We start from the raw sequence: 11535 nt of genomic DNA on the forward strand, positions 1-11535 counted from the left end.
AGGTAAAAAAAAAAAAAAAAAGAGTAGTCTTTGATTCGAAACCGAACGGGGAAATTCTATCTATCGACTGGAACGAATGTATTCTCGTAAAAAAAAAAAAAAAAAAGAAAAGAAAGAAGAAAAAATCGTTGGATCGACTGATCGTGTTTTTCTGCGGTATTTTTAACGAAGGAATCCTTAGGTGTGGCACGGTTACAGATTTCATTCAGGCGTCCTACGGACCGATTCGCGTTTGCGTTTGCATTTGACCTATATGCGTTTGCGGTCTACGTTCGTGCACGCGTGGACGCACGTCCAAATTGGACGATCGATCCGTGGCCGATGTGGATATCGATATCACAGCCTGGCCTGAACGTTTAATTTCACCGTGTCACTGTTTTCGCTGGAGTGTTTTGCCAAGGCACGATCGAGGCTAATGCGGACAGACCGCCGTGTGTGTGCTCTGCAAACAGCTCGACGATTTAATTAGTGGCCGCGACAAACTTTCGCGAGTAAGACGCGTTCATTAACTACCGACCGGTTGCTCGATCTATAGATTGCACAGTTTAGTCGATTCGACGAAGATCGCGTGGAGCTGAGACCGACAGAAATAAATTTCGTTCCTCTTCGAATAGCATCGAACTTACTTTGATTTCTTACTTGATACGAATTTACTTTGGTTTCTTAAACTACGTTCAGATTCTCGTCTTTCTTGCTACTTTACCTATCGCTCGCGGTTAAACTCGTATACCCGACCGATTCATTCGTTCGCGGACACGTCGCTAGTTCTGGCAAAAACCAATTAATAGGCTGCCGGTCGATGAGCATTGCCATCGAAATGCCTATTAATAGGCTTCTGGTAAGTAAAGTGTCAATTTTCGCGAAGATCAAGTTTGTAACGTACAGTGGCTCGCGAAGGTATAGTTACACTTTTATAGTTTTACGATGTTCTACAAAGTTATAGAAAAGTTGTATCGATACGTTACGCGTGGCACAACAAATTTCGAAATTTCTGTAGCGTTAAGCTCGACCATCGTAAAAATGGTAAGCGATCGAATAGTCTCGTGGTGCAGTGTAAGCGTCCAGTTCGACGATTTTCGAGAACTCGCAGGTAATAATAAAATACGCAGAAAGTTGCCCAGTACTTCGGTTAATATATAAACAGGACGCTGGTGCGAAATGGTTTTCGGGAAGAATGAGAAACTCGAGCAGCGCTTTTATAATTTCAGAGGCCCTGGAGGACCCGTTCGTATTTATTTACCAACGCCTCGGCAACTCGTTAGTCGTCCGTATAATAATATTATAACAAGTACTCGCGCTCTTGTTCGCATCGTCCACACGCACGCTCACGCACCCTCCACTTCAATATTCTCTCTTTTATTTTTCATCTATCGTACACCATCGCCACCCGCACCGGTGTATCGTAATTTCGTTAATATTCGTTCCCCTAGTCGTCGCCACGTCGTTTTTCTCCATATTTATTTATTTATTTTTTTTTTTTTAATCGATGGCTTTGACCACATTTTTCTAAGCGGCTTGTTCGTTCCTCGAGCGGTCGTCGTTCGCGCGAACTCGCTGGAAGCTATCGAGGCACCACCGATATTGGCGAAATTCGACGACGATGGCCGCTCGAGGATCTCCGTTGATCATTTAGGTGATTTAGGTACGCGTACCTTCGTGTATATGCATATGTATATTATGTATATTCATATGTATATATATATATATGTATATATGTATGTATACTTATGTATAGGTATATACAATCAACGTTACATCGCGGTATCGCACTAGAGGGTTAGTTGAGAGAGGGTGTTGTTTCTGAAATTTAAGGGGTGTCCTTTCTCCTTCGATTCTTCCGTGTTTCTCGTGAAATCAGAATTTTGAAGTTTCGTTACGATGGCGGGTTGCATCGATCGAAAGGAATTCGTCCGTTTCGTCTTTGTCGCGATTATTCGCAATTATCGTTGTCCATTAGAGTACATAGTAGCTAGAATTACGGTGCGTATTTGCCGGCAATTCTCCATCGCCCATTGTTGCATTTGCTATATACAAGCACGAAATAACTCGAGGACACCCCTCGGTTGAGACGCAGACCGATTGATATTCTTTTTGTCCCTTTAAGATTCGATGTTCGCTTTCAGAGGTGATTCGGTGAATTAAAACAAACTACACGAAAGTGTCCTTTCTTTCGGTACCGTCATCGAGTTGACGACATAGCCAGATTGCAATATCAATCGCTTTAGGGGTTTTTCTTATTAGACTATTAATTTTTCTCCCGGCGTGTTGCTGGATCGAAGCAAAAAGCGGCCATACACAGGGTTTCCGGGCACGCGCGCGCGCGCGCTCATACACATGGACATACTCGACAGTCTCGTGAACACGGTTACGTTCCTCGCGAACGTTTCGAGTATCTACGGGGAGTCGGAATACGTCCCCTTAGTTTTATTATCCTCCCACTTTTCTGTTTGCCTGTTCCGCGTGCGAACCGAGAGAGATCTACTGAAAGCGACGTCCCACTTTTGCGTTTTCTAAAGTGACCTCCTGAAAGGCGTCTCGCAAGCATCCCAGTTCGTTAAATATTCACGCGGCGGAAAAAGTGGCGCCGTCACGCCTCACCGTTGACGTAACTCGCTGATCTCGCGATCCACGGAATTATCTTCATAGCCGTATCGAATAATACGCCGAACGTTCGATCGGATCGATCGTATCGACGAATTTTCTATCCTCGATCTCGATATTATAATTTTTTCCAACGACTTTTGATTCGTGAAAGGAGAAACGAGTTTCCTTAGGGGGCAGATCGTACGCGGGCGGCACGTCTTTTTCCACCGATTCGTGTAAGCAAGTATACGCTTGACTGGACGTCGCCTGCTTATGAGACGCGAGGTCCCCTTAAACTTGGCGGTCGTACGAGGATTTACGTGTGTCGTTTAGGAAGGATGAAGCATCTTGAATGGTGCGCTACTTAAGTTTACATTACGTAACCATACGTTTTATATTACACGCGTGGCCGGGGTCAGAGTGCGTTTCAAGTAATAAAATATATGTATATATATATATTATATATATGTATATTATGTATATGTATTTACGCACACGGGTATATGTATAATTGCGCGCGTTTAGTAGGTGTTAAGTGTGTAGTCGGAGAGGTTGAGCTTTCGTTCTGATTTACCGACGGAAAGGTCCGGGGAATTACCGTCTTCCATAGGAGGCTTACGTGAATTGACACCATTGCTTCATGCGAAGATTAAACGATCATCAAACAATCTTTGGGTGAGAAACAATCAAGACATACCGATTACAAGTAAGAGTGTCAGCAATGATACGTCTGCGCTCAGAGAATCGAACGAACAAAACGCTAAGAGGGTCGTAATGTATCCTCCATCAGTACGACAACTGGTGGACGGTAAAAAAGCGTCTAAAAATTGACGTAGCCTGGTGTCGGTACCACGAACTTTGTCACGGTACCAAGAATGAGGTAGTTCTCCACGAAACTAGTTACTAAAGCAGGATAGATACTGGGCGACGATACGTTTCTCGCTGTCGGTAAAACAGAAACGCTTTCGGTGATCTTACTTACTATCTAAGGAATCGAATACGAGAGGACCATGCGGTATAACCCACGTGGAAAATCGATTTCTGACCCCTGCCACATTTGTAGCGTCCTCGCCTCGCGGTGATACACTCGCGATTAGTTTTTATATGTAGCGATTGGCGTCGATATGCCGGTGCAGTGCTGCCATGTTCAGGTATTTCCTCCACGCAGAGCTTTTCCCCTAGATGTATCTAGGGAGGCGTCCGAGTGAGCTCGCTCGGTAAAGTAGCAAACTCGTCGGCGAAGATTCGAGCCGAATTTCATTCGATCGGACGAAAAGAGAAAAAGATCAACAAAATAGTGTCTTTTATCGGCAAAAAAGTCTCGGATCGCTTCTCTGACGCGGAGAAATCCCTGGTGCAATGGCAACGGAGCGCGATCGGGCTACTTTGAGTGTTTTCCGTGTCTGCACGTTCGAAAAAAGCATCGAAAAAATTGAAGCTACGTGAAACAGAGTAAAACCGCTTATTGGCTAGCCACTTCTAAGAGGCCTTGATATGTTCGATTGGAATCAACGTGTCTTTGCACGGATTGTTTTTCGTCGACCTCGGTATTACGAGGCGACGCGGTACGAGTTTTTGAAACGACGCTCGATCAATCTCGCGTTGCGTTTTCTTTTTGGCTTGGCGTTCGTTCTGTAAATTATTGCCATTGCTTCTTTTTTCGCGAAGCTCTCGAAATGTTTCTTGAAACTTCAAAACAACGGTGTCGCTTTTGTAATCGATTTCGTATGAGTCTTCGTACTTTTTTTGAGTAAACGAAAAAAAAAGAAAAAAAGAAGAAAGGATGAACGTTTGTACAAAGCGTCGACAGAACGAGTAACCTTTATATACGGATGTTTGAACGTCGAGTCTCGACAGTAAATCATGCCAAGTAGAATCAGACAGTCATACGAAGACCCACGAGCGTAACTTATTGGAAGAAACAACTTATTCCTCGCCCTTTTACCTCTGCGTTTAAACACCCGGCACACGAACTCGTTATTTTCACCTCCGTTCATTTTCGTCGTACACCATTTCGATTATCGCGATAGGATTCTATCCTTGTTCGTTTCTACGAAGCACGGAAGTGTGCGTAACGACAAAAGTAAAATATCGAAAGCAAATAACGGACAAGATACACAGTTAGGCCACACGAACTCCTAGTTCTAACGAACATACGCGAGACCATAATTTATGTACAGTTGTACCAAACGTAAATCGCATAGAAACTTGGGGACGATCGCAAACGTGTGCGTGTTTGGTGCAGTTTCGACTCTCGTGCTACGGTAGAATCAACATAAATTTGTGCATCCATTTCATTACATCTAAGAACATTGGAATCTTTCGTTATCGACGCGACAGGTACTTTACAAGCAGGCGTCCATCGTCGACAAAGTCTTCCGTGCTTCGTGAAAGAGAATGCATATACACACTCACACACTCACACACTCACACACACACACATACACGCGTACGTATACGCTCGATTCTCTGTTCTTTCAGTTTTTCCAAACTGTTCGAATCTGTTTTACGGAATCGATCGTTCTACGTTCTTATAGGAGAGACAGTTCTTTTCTCTTGTTTGTTCGTTCTGTCGCGATAAAACGTATCAGCTGTACGTTGGCCCGACAGGGCTGAGATTTTCAACGCGAATTAACATATATACGCGTTACATTTATAATACGGTTTCTCCTACGTGCGTGTTATGTATAACGTGACATTTATACATTTCGCCTCGGCTATATAACCCGTCAACCCCAACCCACCCCCTGTTTTTGAGCGACGTGCCCGTGGATCGTAAACTTTATACATTATTGCTTTGCCGATAGCCACGTCACGTACATTCGATCCGGTTCACGTTCGTCCGTTTTCGTCGAAATTCTATCTACTAATTGCATCGACGCGTTTCGCCAACTGTTCCGTGACTTTTCTTTTAATTTTCGGAAAGATTCACACGTCCAGCAGGAACGCGAATGAACGTCGATAGACAAAATTCGAAATAAATCGACGTACGTTCGTTAAGTTTAACCCAGCTGTCTTTCTCGGTTCTATATGACCTCGAAATGGATGTTTCATTTCGATAGATATCATTAAAATATACATAACTTTTAAATATTTCATTTTACTTCAATCCAATGCAATATTCGTACCTTTTACGTATACCACGCCTTTTACAAACGAAATAGTCCGAAGAAAACAGATATCTGGGAAAAGATACGGACGCGAAGAAGAAGCGACGAGGACAGCGGAGTTAAAACTATTTCTAAATCAATTTTGTTAATAGTATTGGTATTGGTATTAACTGGTATTTAAAAAACAAAAAAGAAAAAAAAAAGAAAATACCAGAAGTTTCAAACTAAAAGAAAAATATTCTGTTCGGTTTAAAACTACATAGGTATTTTGCTAGAACAAAGAGACGTCCTTTGTCTGGAACGAACACGAACCGGAATCTCCTTCGAACTCGTTCACGTCGCTTTTTACACGGTCTGGAGCGCGAACGCACGCACAATTAATTCTGCTAAATTGACGAATCTCTTGCATTCTCGGGTCGCCGTTTCTTTTCATCCTCGCTCCTAACACTCGTCGGCATCCCCTTCCGCTTCCCGCGTTTTATCCGTGATCGTGACTAACGTGCAGCACGTAGCTATTCGCGGAATACGTCAGACGCGAGGTACGCTCGTCTCGTTTAAACCCTCTTTTTTCCCCGGCTCGAGACGCGGTTTCTGGTTTGCCACGCGGGAACTAAACACCTCTTTTCTGGCCGTGATAATTTTCGTCTTCGAATTAACCTTTGCTTTCTCTCGTTTCGAAAGAAAATTAAATACATCACGTTGAAGGGGAAAATTATTCAGAGGCGACAGTTTACCGGCGCAATCGTCTTTCTATCGATCGAAAGGAAATCCTGCGACAAATATTGGAATCTCGCCGATGTTTCACGCGAGTACAATCGGAAATGTCAAAAATCGCCATTCGAGCGAAAGTTGGCCAGCGCCGAGATTATAATCGAGTCGACGAGCGGAACGAGGAATTTTACCGCTGAATAATTTCGGGTCGTGTATTTCCGCGTCGTTTGTAAACGTCACGCGTCCGGGAAGCTGTTTAGAAGTTTCCCCGGTTTGCCGCTTCTTTCTCTTCTCTCCGCTGACAAATCGACCGTTTTAAAGCGGCTGTCTCTCGCGCACGTACTCGCACATCTATGCAGATACCGTTCGCAAAACGGCCAAATTATCGCAAACTCGCAACGCTACATATAATACTCGACTCGCATCAGCTTTATCGTGTCACGACCTAAAACATAATTAAACAGGCCGGATTTGGCCTTTCTCGACTGTCTCGTAAAACGAGCTACGGATCATCGCTATCTACGTTCAACATAAAACGGGTTACTGAAAACAAGAAAAAAGAGAAAAGTGAAATTCTAGATAGCGATTATTATATCATGGTGATAATAAATCGATTCTCGCGAGAGATAGCCGTCGTTCGTTTTCGATAATCATTCCAGCCATACGTTCGTACGTCCGCGTTGATTTCTCCTTTCCTTTCCTTCGGTTCTATTACATCGTTTTGTTACAATTCTATTTAACAATCTACAAATTATCTACACACTCGAGCCTCTTGCGATATGCCTGAAAACGCCCGTTAGATTTAGCTCTGAACAACGTTAATAAACACCTAATGGTCCGATACAGGAGGAGCGTTCGCGTTTTCTGCTAGCTTATTTTAATTACACGGTAAATTAGCGCTCGTCATTTACAGACTCTACGATGCTTCCTTTATACACGCGTCGTCGTTGCACGCGATCGAGGACCTCGCGTTTTATCCGTTCAACTCGACCAGAAAACCGAATTAAAATAAGAGTTCTTTCTCGAGAGAAGATATTCGACAAATTTGCTTCGTATTGAAACGCCACGTTAACCAGAACGACTTGGAAAAATTTGCTACTACGACGCCGCGCGCAGGGTTATGCTAATGGAAAAAATGTAAAAAGCTGGGATGGAACCGCGAGCCGGCGTCGAAAGTCAGAGAGAAATCGGGCGAAACTATCTCCGATACGTTTCTACTTCGAACTTACGCCACGTTTATCGAGGCGACTCTTTCGGACGCAGTTACGGCTTGCAGCGCGGAAGGAAAATGTCGCGCGCGTTTCTAATGACCGAGATCGGTACGGGATCTGGCTTGCAATATCGTCGCTGATCCAGCAGCGAGAGACTAAGGGGGCCATGTGTTTCGATCCACGCCCATTCTCTGCACATGGGATCCCCTTTATTATTGACCACGTAGCGAGTGGGCTGTGTCGTTGGCGTCGAGCGATGCTGTACTCCGTGTGGTAATAAAAATCTTGGCTTCGCGCCGCGTGCGTCTCGCGAGAGATCATCGAACCTACTTACGAGAAACGACGTTGCGACGAAACCGACGGATTGCTGTTCGGAGTAAACGATTTCGATCGGCGGTCAAGGGGAAAAGAGATAGAGGCAGAGGTTGCGAAGTAGCCAGGAAATTCGGCAAGATAAACGAATGAAAAATTAAATGGAAAGTCGATCGGGAGGAAAATAACCGTGGAAAGGAAAGAAAGAGCGGATAGGAAAGAAAATGAAATCTAAATTGCGAATGAGAATGACGGAACACGATCCTCGATCGCGGCATCGATCCATAATTCTCTACTAGTTTGATCCACGAGGCACGAAGATTAGAGCCCCGTTTGATAAACTGCGACTTCGACGTTCGTTGATGATCCAACAGCCACGAAGGCTGTCGCGCGCGATTCTCGCTGGCTTTTTGCAGACGTTCGTGCAGCTTTTTCTAGGCGTTCGAGAAATTTCAGTAATCTCGATAGGAAATGGGTGTGGGTCGTTGGTGTCACGAGGCGACCAGGCACGTCGACGTCGATCGAAACAGGCTGAGCAGTAGGAGGATCGCGACCAACAGGAAGCTCGACGACCTCGACAAACCTCCGACCTCGTTGCTGTACGGCAACTTGACCTCGACCTCGGCCATCTTGAAGATCGACAGTAGCGGGTGTGTATGGACCTCGTGATGTTTGTTGTTGATCTTGTCGCTGAGATCCTGCAGCATCGAGGCGCATTCCTCCTGCGAAACGTCAAGAATTTATTAGCAAGATTATTATTCGTGCAGCTAGTGCGAAACAAGGATGAAAGCTCGGCTGAGTCTCGGATTAGTATACGACTATATTAAAGCAAGAAGATGGAAAACTAGCTTTCGTGACATCGATGCGACGTAATTTACCTACTCCCAAAGGTATACTGATATTCCTATGGAAGGGACAGATTAAATATTGAAATTCGGTCGAGCTACAGAATTAAAAGTAGATACGCGTACGTTCTAATACGTCTAGGCGGCTGTCGATAATCGATCAATCTGGATTGTACAAATACGTGGAAAAGTATACGGTAACAGGATGTACATCGATGTAATTATAATTTATGGCCGTTGTAATAATTTAACATAAATTACTTAAATTACGAGCGACGCGCTGAACGACCCAGTTATCGTAATGATTTAATTAAGCAGAATGATAACACATCGGGTTGGGAAAGCAGGATTTCTCTTGTAATCAGAAATTAAATCACGCCGCGTAATATCACTGGGGCCTGAAAATTTTGCCGTCTTTTGTCCCGCTCCGTTCCTATTGTACTGACGCAGGCCAACGTCGTTCGCTGCGCGGCTATTTCAGATAACAAGTGCTAATTTTTCCGTCGTTGCGCTTAAGCCGTGCCACGGCCTCCGCAAGGGAAATTATGCTAAATTAACAATAACAAGATCCCTTTGTCCGCGGCCTCGCGAACCGCTCCCTCGCGCTTATAAAACACCGGGCTCGCACTTTATTACCTCGAACAAACTAGTTTTCCAACCTTGCTGTCGCCATTCTCATCCGCGTTAACGATCCTCCGCTCTTCTTTTCTCCGACTGTCGTTGACATTTTCCGAGAAACGAGGAATTTTCCATGGACAAGTATCGAAAAGTATTTCGATTACCACTGAGAAGCTTCGCGTACGAGCGAGAAAGATAAACGTGCGTGACAAAGGAGCGAAGTTTCTCGTAAACTAATCGACGACGTATTACGCTTTCCAAAAGTTAAATTTAGAAGTTCGTAAAGTCCTACATTAAAAGCGAAACAGCCCTCCTCGCCACTCGAGTTCTTATTGTCCGTCAGCTCTATCCCCTCGCCGGTAATCAAAATTATTCCTGACCTAATTTACTCCCCGGTATAAACATCCCAACGAAATAAAAGCGGGCGAAAGATTAGCGCAAAAAGAGGGGAGGTTCTGCGGCGAAAGGGAGTACCTTTAACGCGATTTTAATTCGCTCCGACTTCGTAAGCCGGCGAATAATTAAGTCAGTTTCAAGGTCACGGTCGCATTAACTCAAAAGGGCGTGTTTCATGCGCTCGCGAGCACGCCTATAAAGTTTTTCCATCCCCCCGGGGTAGTGAAAATGGTCCCCCTAAACGTTTTCTTCGGGCATCCCCCGATATCGACTTAACGACGCCGAATGTAACTCGTCCCGCCGTGCTGCCAGCTTCTCCGTGCGCATCGATTTCCATTTTCATCCTTCGTATCATTTTCTCTCTTTCCCCTTCCTACTTCCACCCGTCTCTCTCTCTCTCTCTCTCTCTCTTTCCCTCCCTTTCAACGTTTCGTCGTTTTTACTTCTGACGCTTCTCCTCTTCGGGCTTCTTGTTCCTCGTCCCCGGAATTACCCTCGGCTCGTTGAATCTTTAATTTCCGGCAGAGGCGAGACCGAGGCCAGAGCAATTTTTGGCGATATTTTCCGAGGACCAGGCTGCGCGCTACCGTACGACGCTGTGCGCCACGTGGCCCGACCAGGCCAGCGACGAACGCGTCGCGACGCTCACGACGTCACCGCCGGATCCCTGGTCGTTCTACCACGGCAGAAAGGTTCGTTCGTTCGTTTCGCCGAAGCATCGACGTCGGATTTTCAATGAAATTAAATTCCACCCGAAAGGAGGGAGTCAACCAACCGCCAACCCCTTTGCACTCTTCCATTCGACTCTTCTCCGTGCACCCTTTCGAATAACTTTTCGCGAGCAGGCAGAGGCTCTCCAGTTCTTTAAATTATCGATGCACCGAGAATTCCCGTTCCACAGCACTCAGCCATCCACGCGATCCAAATCGATTCGTTCTGCTGTCTGTCTTGATGTACTTCGTTCTACCGGACGTTATTTCCTCTTTTCCATCTTCCTCTCTTCTTCTTCCTCCTGCTCTCTGGATACAATGTCTTTTCTTTTCTCCGCTGCCACCCTTCTCCGCCGTATTTTTTTCGATACGCGCGTATCGCTCGATATCAGTGCACGACTATCGTATTATCCGAAGGGAAAAATTCGATATCTTCGCTGTCTGAACGTGTCTCCGGTCGAAACGTCAGCGTGTGAAGAAAAACGAGGAACAGATAATGAAACGGCTCTCCTTGGGGAAGAAAATTTCGGTAATCGTCGGCTTTTTCGCTTGGCATCGGACGAGAGAGCGCAACTTGTTTCCAAGATAATAATTCGAAAGCCCGATTCGAATAGTTCGTTTCCTTTCATCGGCGGAGAGCCGAGAAAAATCGTTCGACCTTGTTCAATTCCCGGTGTAATTGAACAGACCACCACTGGAGAAATAATGATCTATACGCGACCGGGTCGAGGCACTGGGCGGTAACTCGTTTTACACATTGGCCAACGCTAATTGTAGCGTGTTGCGGCTTAATTATCGAATATGCGATCCAACCGCGAATTTCGTCGCTCCTCTCTTCTCCTACTCATCTCCCCAATACCTTCCCATCCTCTTTATTGACCAAAAAGTGTATCGCAATAATTAACTCGATTGCCTCTCCGGCGACAGCGCAGACCGCCAACCCGGAATATTTTCAATTATAACGTCCAATAATAACTATAAATAAATCACAAAGCGATAATTAACTCGCAGTATTCTCCAAACCGAATATATTCTCTAG

This window comes from Bombus impatiens, unplaced genomic scaffold (assembly GCF_000188095.3).
Source record: "Bombus impatiens unplaced genomic scaffold, BIMP_2.2 scf_1445, whole genome shotgun sequence".
NCBI lineage: Eukaryota > Metazoa > Arthropoda > Insecta > Hymenoptera > Apidae > Bombus > Bombus impatiens.